The sequence below is a fragment of the Oncorhynchus keta genome, chromosome 29 (assembly GCF_023373465.1).
Source record: "Oncorhynchus keta strain PuntledgeMale-10-30-2019 chromosome 29, Oket_V2, whole genome shotgun sequence".
Taxonomy (NCBI): Eukaryota; Metazoa; Chordata; class Actinopteri; order Salmoniformes; family Salmonidae; genus Oncorhynchus; species Oncorhynchus keta.
In genome coordinates, this window is record NC_068449.1 from 20,648,882 (window position 1) to 20,663,848 (window position 14,967).

A 14,967-nucleotide genomic window follows, 5' to 3' on the forward strand; every position below is an offset into this window, starting at 1 on the left:
ATACAAACACACACGTGGACATATACAAACACACACGTGGACATATACAAACACACACATGGACATATACAAACACACATGTGGACATATACAAACACACACGTGGACATATACAAACACACACATGGACATATACAAACACACATGTGGACATATACAAACACACACATGGACATATACAAACACACACGTGGACATATACAAACACACACGTGGACATATACAAACACACACGTGGACATATACAAACACACACATGGACATATACAAACACACATGTGGACATATACAAACACACACGTGGACATATACAAACACACATGTGGACATATACAAACACACACATGGACATATACAAACACACACGTGGACATATACAAACACACACGTGGACATATACAAACACACACATGGACATATACAAACACACACGTGGACATATACAAACACACACGTGGACATATACAAACACACATGTGGACATATACAAACATATACATAACAAACACACGTGGACATATACAAACACACACGTGGACATATACAAACACACACGTGGACATATACAAACACACACATGGACATATACAAACACACACGTGGACATATACAAACACACGTGGACATATACAAACACACACGTGGACATATACAAACACACAGTGGACATATACAAACACACGTGGACATATACAAACACACATGTGGACATATACAAACACACGTGGACATATACAAACACACGTGGACATATACAAACACACACGTGGACATATACAAACACACATGTGGACATATACAAACACACATGTGGACATATACAAACACACGTGGACATATACAAACACACACGTGGACATATACAAACACACGTGGACATATACAAAACACACGTGGACATATACAAACACACACGTGGACATATACAAACACACACGTGGACATATACAAACACACACGTGGACATATACAAACACACACGTGGACATATACAAACACACACGTGGACATATACAAACACACACGTGGACATATACAAACACACACGTGAACATATACAAACACACACGTGGACATATACAAACACACACGTGGACATATACAAACACACACGTGGACATATACAAACACACACGTGGACATATACAAACACACATGTGGACATATACAAACACACGTGGACATATACAAACACACATGTGGACATATACAAACACACACGTGGACATATACAAACACACACGTGGACATATACAAACACACACGTGGACATATACAAACACACACATGGACATATACAAACACACACATGGACATATACAAACACACACATGGACATATACAAACACACATGGACATATACAAACACACACGTGGACATATACAAACACACACATGGACATATACAAACACACACGTGGACATATACAAACACACGTGGACATATACAAACACACGTGGACATATACAAACACACACGTGGACATATACAAACACACACGTGGACATATACAAACACACACGTGGACATATACAAACACACGTGGACATATACAAACACACACGTGGACATATACAAACACACACGTGGACATATACAAACACACGTGGACATACACAAACACACGTGGACATATACAAACACACACGTGGACATATACAAACACACGTGGACATATACAAACACACGTGGACATATACAAACACACACGTGGACATATACAAACACACACGTGGACATATACAAACACACACGTGGACATATACAAAACACACGTGGACATATACAAACACACGTGGACATATACAAACACACACGTGGACATATACAAACACACGTGGACATATACAAACACACGTGGACATATACAAACACACATGGACATATACAAACACACGTGGACATATACAAACACACGTGGACATATACAAACACACATGGACATATACAAACACACGTGGACATATACAAACACACGTGGACATATACAAACACACGTGGACATATACAAACACACGTGGACATATACAAACACACATGGACATATACAAACACACATGGACATATACAAACACACATGGACATATACAAACACACGTGGACATATACAAACACACACGTGGACATATACAAACACACGTGGACATATACAAACACACACGTGGACATATACAAACACACGTGGACATATACAAACACACGTGGACATATACAAACACACGTGGACATATACAAACACACGTGGACATATACAAACACACGTGGACATATACAAACACACGTGAACATATACAAACACACGTGGACATATACAAACACACGTGGACATATACAAACACACGTGGACATATACAAACACACGTGGACATATACAAACACACGTGAACATATACAAACACACATGGACATATACAAACACACGTGGACATATACAAAACACACGTGGACATATACAAAACACACGTGGACATATACAAACACACGTGGACATATACAAACACACACGTGGACATATACAAAACACACATGGACATATACAAACACACACGTGGACATATACAAACACACATGTGGACATATACAAACACACATGGACATATACAAACACACACATGGACATATACAAAACACACGTGGACATATACAAACACACGTGGACATATACAAACACACATGTGGACATATACAAACACACACGTGGACATATACAAACACACACGTGGACATATACAAACACACACATGGACATATACAAACACACACGTGAACATATACAAACACACACGTGGACATATACAAACACACACGTGGACATATACAAACACACGTGAACATATACAAACACACACATGGACATATACAAACACACGTGGACATATACAAACACACACGTGGACATATACAAACACACACGTGGACATATACAAACACACGTGGACATATACAAACACACACATGGACATATACAAACACACGTGAACATATACAAACACACACGTGGACATATACAAACACACACGTGGACATATACAAACACACACATGGACATATACAAACACACACGTGGACATATACAAACACACACGTGGACATATACAAACACACGTGGACATATACAAACACACACATGGACATATACAAACACACACATGGACATATACAAACACACACGTGAACATATACAAACACACACATGGACATATACAAACACACACGTGGACATATACAAACACACACGTGGACATATACAAACACACGTGGACATATACAAACACACACATGGACATATACAAACACACACGTGGACATATACAAACACACGTGGACATATACAAACACACACGTGGACATATACAAACACACACGTGGACATATACAAACACACACGTGGACATATACAAACACACACGTGGACATATACAAACACACACGTGGACATATACAAACACACGTGGACATATACAAACACACACGTGGACATATACAAACACACGTGAACATATACAAACACACATGGACATATACAAACACACACATGGACATATACAAACACACACGTGGACATATACAAACACACACGTGGACATATACAAACACACACGTGGACATATACAAACACACATGTGGACATATACAAACACACACGTGGACATATACAAACACACATGGACATATACAAACACACATGTGGACATATACAAACACACGTGAACATATACAAACACACATGTGGACATATACAAACACACACATGGACATATACAAAACACACGTGGACATATACAAACACACACATGGACATATACAAACACACACATGGACATATACAAACACACGTGGACATATACAAACACACGTGAACATATACAAACACACGTGGACATATACAAACACACGTGGACATATACAAACACACGTGGACATATACAAACACACGTGGACATATACAAACACACGTGGACATATACAAAAACACACGTGGACATACACAAACACACGTGGACATATACAAACACACGTGGACATATACAAACACACGTGGACATATACAAACACACGTGGACATATACAAACACACGTGGACATATACAAACACACGTGGACATATACAAACACACGTGGACATATACAAACACACGTGGACATATACAAACACACGTGGACATATACAAACACACGTGGACATATACAAACACACACATGGACATATACAAACACAAACATGGACATATACAAACACACGTGGACATATACAAACACACGTGGACATATACAAACACACGTGGACATATACAAACACACACATGGACATATACAAACACACGTGGACATATACAAACACACGTGGACATATACAAACACAAACATGGACATATACAAACACACGTGGACATATACAAACACACACATGGACATATACAAACACACGTGGACATATACAAACACACACGTGGACATATACAAACACACGTGGACATATACAAACACACGTGGACATATACAAACACACACATGGACATATACAAACACACGTGGACATATACAAACACACGTGGACATATACAAACACACGTGGACATATACAAACACACGTGGACATATACAAACACACGTGGACATATACAAACACACGTGGACATATACAAACACACGTGGACATATACAAACACACGTGGACATATACAAACACACACATGGACATATACAAACACACATGGACATATACAAACACACACATGGACATATACAAACACGTGGACATATACAAACACACGTGGACATATACAAACACACGTGGACATATACAAACACACGTGGACATATACAAACACACGTGGACATATACAAACACACGTGGACATATACAAACACACGTGGACATATACAAACACACGTGGACATATACAAACACACGTGGACATATACAAACACACGTGGACATATACAAACACACGTGGACATATACAAACACACGTGGACATATACAAACACACGTGGACATATACAAACACACGTGGACATATACAAACACACGTGGACATATACAAACACACGTGGACATATACAAACACACGTGGACATATACAAACACACGTGGACATATACAAACACACGTGGACATATACAAACACACGTGGACATATACAAACACACGTGGACATATACAAACACACGTGGACATATACAAACACACGTGGACATATACAAACACACGTGGACATATACAAACACACGTGGACATATACAAACACACGTGGACATATACAAACACACGTGGACATATACAAACACACGTGGACATATACAAACACACGTGGACATATACAAACACACACATGGACATATACAAACACACGTGGACATATACAAACACACGTGAACATATACAAACACACGTGGACATATACAAACACACACATGGACATATACAAACACACACGTGGACATATACAAACACACGTGGACATATACAAAACACACGTGGACATATACAAACACACAGTGGACATATACAAACACACGTGGACATATACAAACACACGTGGACATATACAAACACACACATGGACATATACAAACACACGTGGACATATACAAACACACGTGGACATATACAAACACACGTGGACATATACAAACACACACATGGACATATACAAACACAAACATGGACATATACAAACACACGTGGACATATACAAACACACGTGGACATATACAAACACACATGGACATATACAAAACACACGTGACATATACAAACACACGTGGACATATACAAACACACACATGGACATATACAAACACAAAAACATGGACATATACAAACACACGTGGACATATACAAACACACGTGGACATATACAAACACACGTGGACATATACAAACACACGTGACATATACAAACACACACGTGGACATATACAAACACACACATGGACATATACAAACACACACGTGGACATATACAAACACACACATGGACATATACAAACACACGTGGACATATACAAACACACACGTGGACATATACAAACACACGTGGACATATACAAACACACGTGAACATATACAAACACACACGTGGACATATACAAACACACACATGGACATATACAAACACACACGTGGACATATACAAACACACACATGGACATATACAAACACACACGTGGACATATACAAACACACACATGGACATATACAAACACACGTGGACATATACAAACACACGTGAACATATACAAACACACGTGGACATATACAAACACACGTGGACATATACAAACACACGTGGACATATACAAACACACATGGACATATACAAACACACGTGGACATACACAAACACACGTGGACATATACAAACACACGTGGACATATACAAACACACGTGGACATATACAAACACACGTGGACATATACAAACACACGTGGACATATACAAACACACGTGGACATATACAAACACACGTGGACATATACAAACACACGTGGACATATACAAACACACGTGGACATATACAAACACACGTGGACATATACAAACACACGTGGACATATACAAACACACGTGGACATACACAAACACACGTGGACATATACAAACACACGTGGACATATACAAACACACGTGCATATACATGAACACGTGCACACTCAAACACAGTCAGTGTGCTCATGTACACATGAACACACACGCATGCACACACACACACAGATACTGTACATATATAATTCCTGCCACCATAAAAGCACTGAGGCAGTTGAGGTTCGGATGTTTGGTTTTATTTCAGGTAATTATTTTATGGTTTGTTCTGTATGATTAAAAGATTGACTGCAGTTACACAACACAACCTCTGACCTTTAAGTTGAAGCAGAGATCCTCAACATAATTATAAGCACACCTTTTTACTGGATAGTCATTTCAGCTCATTCACTCTAATTTTGCTCATCCTTTTATGTCGCCCCTTGGCATGGGGACAAAGAGCTTCAAGGAGTGCAGTCGACCCCAGTCCAACCCACAGATCCCAACCCCCAGCCATCAGGATGGACTGGTAAAACTCCTCAAATATGGACACATCAAAGCAGGTGCCGGTGTGTGACCTGAGCACAATGACACTGCAGGGGTGGAGCCCAAACAAACTCCCTCAGCTATGACTGTGCAGGTCACTGACCGGACAATCAACAGCCAAGAAGAGAGTGAGAGGAGGATGAGGAGAAAAAGGGGGAGGCTTTCTCTCCTCTTACAACTGCAGTCCAGTCCAGAAATGTCCTTCCTTCTCTTTATCTCTGAGTTCCTCTCCTGTCTATTTCCATACGCTCTAGTCTTCTCCTCACCTTCCTTTCATTTTCCTAACCTCCCTCCCCCTCTTCATCTGGAAAGCATTAGCAGGGCTTGTGTCAGGTACGTTTCTGATAGCTGAATAGGAGCAATGCTAGTGGAAAATTCTCCTCTTGCCCAGAGTCCAGACCATAGCACAGCAACACATGTCCTGGGAAGGCTATGACTGGGATGAGCTGTCACAGCGAATAAGGAAGACTGATGTGGAGAGAGAAGAGAGAAGGGCGAGTGCTGCAAGGACTTGTTCCAGCTGTTTGTTGATACATGGCTTTCTCCATAGCTCGGAAGGCAAGCAGGAAGGAAGGTACACAGGCAATTAGGCAGGATGGCAAGCAAGCAGGCAGGTAGGAAGGCAGGAAGGTAGGAAGGCAGGCAGGCAGGGTGAGGAGTGGTGGAGGGTACGAGCTGAATGATGGCAGGGCTTCCTGTCAATCAGTTTGGTGCATTAATCTGTTGACAAGTCTAGCTCCCCTTCTCAAGCACTCCCAGAGTGCTCCACTACCCACAGCAAATTGGCCGTTGTCTCCAGTCAGAGCTGACTGAGATCTGTGGGCTGAGCTGTTACCTGGGGCTAGGCAGGCAGGCCGAGAAGAGAGGCAAGGACAGGACAGGGCGGGCTCCTTTTGCCCAGCTCCTAAATTACAGCGCTGCTCATCTCACTGTGCCCGAGGCCATATGTGTGCAAATACAGACAAACTCTCAAACTCTGTTTCTGTAACCACACATACATACACACACATGCACACACATTTACACACATGCACACACATACACACACATGCATGCACACACATGCACACACATGCACACCAACCCCCTCAGTTGCTTGCTTTCTCACATACACACACACCCACTTATCTTTGAACACAGTGTCCTAGATTAGCAGCTATATAGTGGCCTTGGTTGTCCTCCCCTGAGACACATGCAGAAATGATCCCATAATGGCTCCTGGCACTAAATGCTCCCTACTCTACTCTGCTCTACTAGCCTGGGCTCACTGTGTTCCCGGGGTGAGGCCACAGGGCATTCCCGTGCACACACTCCAAAAACATCACACACACACACACACACACACACACACACACACACACACACACACACACACACACACACACACACACACACACACACACACACACACACGCTCCCACCTCCTCGGATCCGCAACAACTGCTGTCCAGACCCCAATAAATCAGGCCGTGTGAAAGGCGTGGTGGTATATTATTCTCATTCAACATGGGAGCCTGCAGTGTTTTACAAGTCTTTATGTTTTCGAACAGCATTCACTAGACATGTATCACACTGAAGTACTTTCCTTGTTGAGTTATTGTGTAACTATATGAGAAAACATGGTGGCATTATATATAAGTATAATATCATCACTCATCTCTACAGTGGTTTGTCTCTTCCATGTCAGATCACCTCTACCAGGCTGATCACTACAAATAGACTTCGATTTCGGACGTTTGAAAAGGTCCTGAGAATGTGGATATATGCCTTACCCAGTGATCACAAAAAAAAGAGATTACCCAGCTCTAGGTCATGATGTTCAGAGCCGAAGTGGCTGCTCAGAACCTCCTGCAAAAATAAAAAGCCTTTTGTGAACTAACACTCACACTTGACTTTTCCCTCCCTTACTAGCCCTGAACATGTTGATAGATATTTTATTGAGGGAAAGTGTACTTACTATGACTGAGATATGTGGTTGTCCCACTTAGCTACCTTAAGATGAGTGCACTAACTTTAAGTCTCTCTGGATTGTCTGCTAAATTACTAAAATGTAAAAGTAAAAATGTGTCTATACCATGTACCAGGTCATTTCTACAGTGGTGTGTCTATTTGATGTCAGGTCATCTCTACAATGATGTTTGCACACACTGTATATAGACTTTTTCTATTATATTATCGACTGTATGTTTGTTTATTCCATTAGTAACTCTGTGTTGGTGTTTGTGTCGCACTGCTTAGCTTTACCTTGGCCAGGACGCAGTTGAAAATGAGAACTTGTTCTCAACTAGCCTACCTGGTTAAATGAAGGTGAAATAGTTTGTCTCTGTGAATGGTTTGTCCTCTGAGAAGTCAACTGTAAATTCCGGTGTTACTCAAGGTTCTGTTTTAGGACCACTATTGTTTTCACTATATATTTTACCTCTTGGGGATGTCATTCAAAAACATAATGTTAACTTTCACTGCTATGCGGATGACACACAGCTGTACATTTCAAATGAAACATGGTGAAGCCCGAAATTTGCCCTCGCTAGAAACCTGTGTTTCAGACATAAGGAAGTGGATGGCTGCAAACTTTCTACTTTTAAACTCGGACAAAACAGAGATGCTTGTTCTAGGTCTCAAGAAACAAAGAGATCTTCTGTTGAATCTGACAATTAATCTTAATGGTTGTACAGTCGTCTCAAATAAAACTGTGAAGGACCTCGGCATTACTCTGGACCCTGATCTCTCTTTTGACGAACATATCAAGACTGTTTCAAGGACAGCTTTTTTCCATCTATGTAACATTGCAAAAATCAGAAACTTTCTGTCCAAAAATTATGCAGAAAAATGAATCCATGCTTTTGTTACTTCTAGGTTAGACCACTGCAATGCTCTACTATCCGGGCTACCCGGATAAAGCACTAAATAAACTTCAGTTAGTGCTAAATACGGCTGCTATTACTCCAGTGCTAGCCTCCCTACACTGGCTTCCTGTTAAGGCAAGCGCTGATTTCAAGGTTTTACTGCTAACCTACAAAGCATTACATGAGCTTACTCCTACCTATCTCTCTGATTTGGTCCTGCCGTACATACCTACACATACGCTACGGTCACAAGACGCAGGCCTCCTAATTGTCCCTATAGAGCTCCATTTTTATGGAATGGTCTGCCTACCCATGTGAGAGACGCAGACTCAGTCTCAACCTTTAAGTCTTTCCTGAAGACTCATCTCTTCAGTGGGTCATATGATTGAGTGTAGTCTGGCCCAGGAGTGTGAAGGTGAACGGAAAGGCTCTGGAGCAACGAACCGCCCTTGTTGTCTCTGCCTGGTTCCCCTCTTTCCACTGTGATTCTCTGCCTCTAACCCTATTACAGGTGCTGAGTCACTGGCTTACTGGTGCTCTCTCATGCCGTCCCTAGGAGGATTCCTGTCTGGGTTGGCACCCCCCCTTGGGTTGTGCCGTGGCGGAGATCTTTGTGGGCTATACTCGGCCTTGTCTCAGGATGGTAAGTTGGTGGTTGAAGTGGTGTGGGGGCTGTGGCAAAGTGGGTGGGGTTATATCCTTCCTGTTTGGCCCTGTCTGGGGGTATCATCGGATGGGGCCACAGTGTCTCCCGATCCATCCTATCTCAGCCTCCAGTATTTATGCTGCAGTAGTTTATGTGTCGGCGGGCTAGGATCAGTTTGTTATATCTGGAGTACTTCTCCTGTCTTTTTATTTATTTTACCTTTATTTAACCAGGCAAGTCAGTTAAGAACATATTCTTATTTTCAATGACGGCCTGGGAACAGTGGGTTAACTGCCTGTTCAGGGGCAGAACGACAGATTTGTACCTTGTCAGCTCGGGGGTTTGAACTCGCAACCTTCCGGTTACTAGTCCAACACTCTAACCACTAGGCTACACTGCCGCCCCGTCTTATCCGGTGTCCTGTCTGAATTTAAGTATGCTCTCTCTAATTCTCTCTTTCTCTTTTTCTTTCTCTCTCTCGGAGGACCTGAACCCACGGACATGCCTCAGGACTACCTGGCATGATGTGTTCTTGCTGTCCCCAGTCCACCTGGCCGTGCTGCTGTTCCAGTTTCAACTGTTCTGCCTGCGGCTATGGATTCCTGACCTGTTCACCGGACATGCTACCTGTCCCAGACCTGCTGTTTTGAACTCTCTAGAGATAGCAGGAGTGTGTAGAGATACTCTTAATGATCGGCTATGAAAAGCCAACTGACATTTACTCCTGAGGTGCTGACTTGCTGCACCCTCGACAACTACTGTGATTATTATTATTTGACCATGCTGGTCATTTATGAACATTTGAACATCTTGGCCATGTTCTGTTATAATCTCCACCCGGCACAGCCAGAAGAGGACTGGCCACCCCTTATAGCCTGGTTCCTCTCTAGGTTTCTTCCTAGGTTTTGGCCTTTCAAGGGAGTTTTTCCTAGCCACCGTGCTTCTACACCTGCATTGCTTGCTGTTTGGGGTTTTAGGCTGGGTTTCTGTACAGCACTTTGAGATATCAGCTGATGATAGAAGGGCTATATAAATACATTTGATTTGAAATCAAATAAATAAATAAATATGTCTATTCCATGTCAGGTCATCTCTACAGTGTTGTATCCATTATATGTCAGGGAATCTCTACAGTGGTGTCTATTAAATGTCAGGTCACATCTACTGTGATGTGTCTATTAAACAGCAGGTACTCTCTACAGCAGATCAGGTCATCTCTATAGTGATGTGTCTATTAAACAGCAGGAACTCTCTACAGCAGATCAGGTCATCTCTATAGTGATGTGTCTATTAAACAGCAGGAACTCTCTACAGCAGATCAGGTCATCTCTATAGTGATGTGTCTATTAAACGTCAGGAACTCTCTACAGCAGATCAGGTCATCTCTACAATGCTGTGTCTATTAGATGTCAGGTCATCTCTACAATGCTGTGTCTATTAGATGTCAGGTCATCTCTACAATGCTGTGTCTATTAGATGTCAGGTCATCTCTATAGTGATGTGTCTATTAAACGTCAGGAACTCTCTACAGCAGATCAGGTCATCTCTACAATGCTGTGTCTATTAGATGTCAGGTAATCTCTACAATGCTGTGTCTATTAGATGTCAGGTCATCTCTACAATGCTGTGTCTGTTAGATGTCAGGTCAACTCTACAGTGCTGTGTCTATTAGATGTTATGTCATCTCTACAGTGCTGTGTCTATTAGATGTCAGGTCATCTCTACAGTGCTGTGTCTATTAGATGTCAGGTCATCTCTACAGTGCTGTGTCTATTAGATGTCAGGTCATCTCTACAGTGCTGTGTCTATTAGATGTCAGGTCATCTCTACAGTGCTGTGTCTATTAGATGTCAGGTCATCTCTATAGTGCTGTGTCTATTAGATGTCAGGTCATCTCTACAGTGCTGTGTCTATTAGATGTTATGTCATCTCTACAGTGCTGTGTCTATTAGATGTCAGGTCATCTCTACAGTGCTGTGTCTATTAGATGTTATGTCATCTCTATAGTGCTGTGTCTGTTAGATGTCAGGTCAACTCTACAGTGCTGTGTCTATTAGATGTTATGTCATCTCTACAGTGCTGTGTCTATTAGATGTCAGGTCATCTCTACAGTGCTGTGTCTATTAGATGTCAGGTCATCTCTACAGTGATGTGTCTATTAGATGTCAGGTCATCTCTACAGTGCTGTGTCTATTAGATGTCAGGTCATCTCTACAGTGCTGTGTCTATTAGATGTCAGGTCATCTCTACAGTGCTGTGTCTATTAGATGTTATGTCATCTCTACAGTGCTGTGTCTATTAGATGTTATGTCATCTCTACAGTGCTGTGTCTATTAGATGTTATGTCATCTCTACAGTGCTGTGTCTATTAGATGTCAGGTCATCTCTACAGTGCTGTGTCTATTAGATGTCAGGTCATCTCTACAGTGCTGTGTCTATTAGATGTCAGGTCATCTCTACAGTGCTGTGTCTATTAGATGTCAGGTCATCTCTACAGTGCTGTGTCTATTAGATGTCAGGTCATCTCCACAGTGCTGTGTCTATTAGATGTTATGTCATCTCTACAGTGCTGTGTCTATTAGATGTCAGGTCATCTCTACAATGCTGTGTCTATTAGATGTCAGGTCATCTCCACAGTGCTGTGTCTATTAGATGTTATGCCATCTCTACAGTGCTGTGTCTATTAGATGTCAGGTCATCTCTACAATGCTGTGTCTATTAGATGTTATGTCATCTCTACAGTGCTGTGTCTATTAGATGTCAGGTCATCTCTACAGTGCTGTGTCTATTAGATGTCAGGTCATCTCTACAGTGCTGTGTCTATTAGATGTTATGTCATCTCTACAGTGCTGTGTCTATTAGATGTCAGGTCATCTCTACAGTGCTGTGTCTATTAGATGTTAGGTCATCTCTACAGTGCTGTGTCTATTAGATGTTATGTCATCTCTACAGTGCTGTGTCTATTAGATGTCAGGTCATCTCTACAGTGCTGTGTCTATTAGATGTTATGTCATCTCTACAGTGCTGTGTCTATTAGATGTTATGCCATCTCTACAGTGCTGTGTCTATTAGATGTTATGCCATCTCTACAGTGCTGTGTCTATTAGATGTCAGGTCATCTCTACAGTGCTGTGTCTATTAGATGTTATGTCATCTCTACAGTGCTGTGTCTATTAGATGTTATGTCATCTCCACAGTGCTGTGTCTATTAGATGTCAGGTCATCTCCACAGTGCTGTGTCTATTAGATGTCAGGTCATCTCCACAGTGCTGTGTCTATTAGATGTTATGTCATCTCTACAGTGCTGTGTCTATTAGATGTCAGGTCATCTCTACAGTGCTGTGTCTATTAGATGTCATGTCATCTCTACAGTGCTGTGTCTATTAGATGTTATGTCATCTCTACAGTGCTGTGTCTATTAGATGTCAGGTCATCTCTACAGTGCTGTGTCTATTAGATGTTATGTCATCTCTACAGTGCTGTGTCTATTAGATGTTATGTCATCTCTACAGTGCTGTGTCTATTAGATGTCAGGTCATCTCTACAGTGCTGTGTCTATTAGATGTCAGGTCATCTCACAGTGCTGTGTCTATTAGATGTTATGTCATCTCTACAGTGCTGTGTCTATTAGATGTTATGTCATCTCTACAGTGCTGTGTCTATTAGATGTTATGTCATCTCTACAGTGCTGTGTCTATTAGATGTCAGGTCATCTCCACAGTGCTGTGTCTATTAGATGTTATGTCATCTCTACAGTGCTGTGTCTATTAGATGTCATGTCATCTCTACAGTGCTGTGTCTATTAGATGTCAGGTCATCTCTACAGTGCTGTGTCTATTAGATGTCATGTCATCTCTACAGTGCTGTGTCTATTAGATGTTATGTCATCTCTACAGTGCTGTGTCTATTAGATGTCAGGTCATCTCTACAGTGCTGTGTCTATTAGATGTTATGTCATCTCTACAGTGCTGTGTCTATTAGATGTTATGTCATCTCTACAGTGCTGTGTCTATTAGATGTCAGGTCATCTCTACAGTGCTGTGTCTATTAGATGTCAGGTCATCTCTACAGTGCTGTGTCTATTAGATGTTATGTCATCTCTACAGTGCTGTGTCTATTAGATGTTATGTCATCTCTACAGTGCTGTGTCTATTAGATGTCAGGTCATCTCTACAGTGCTGTGTCTATTAGATGTCAGGTCATCTCTATAGTGCTGTGTCTATTAGATGTCAGGTCATCTCTACAGTGCTGTGTCTATTAGATGTTATGTCATCTCTACAGTGCTGTGTCTATTAGATGTCAGGTCATCTCTACAGTGCTGTGTCTATTAGATGTTATGTCATCTCTATAGTGCTGTGTCTGTTAGATGTCAGGTCATCTCTACAGTGCTGTGTCTAT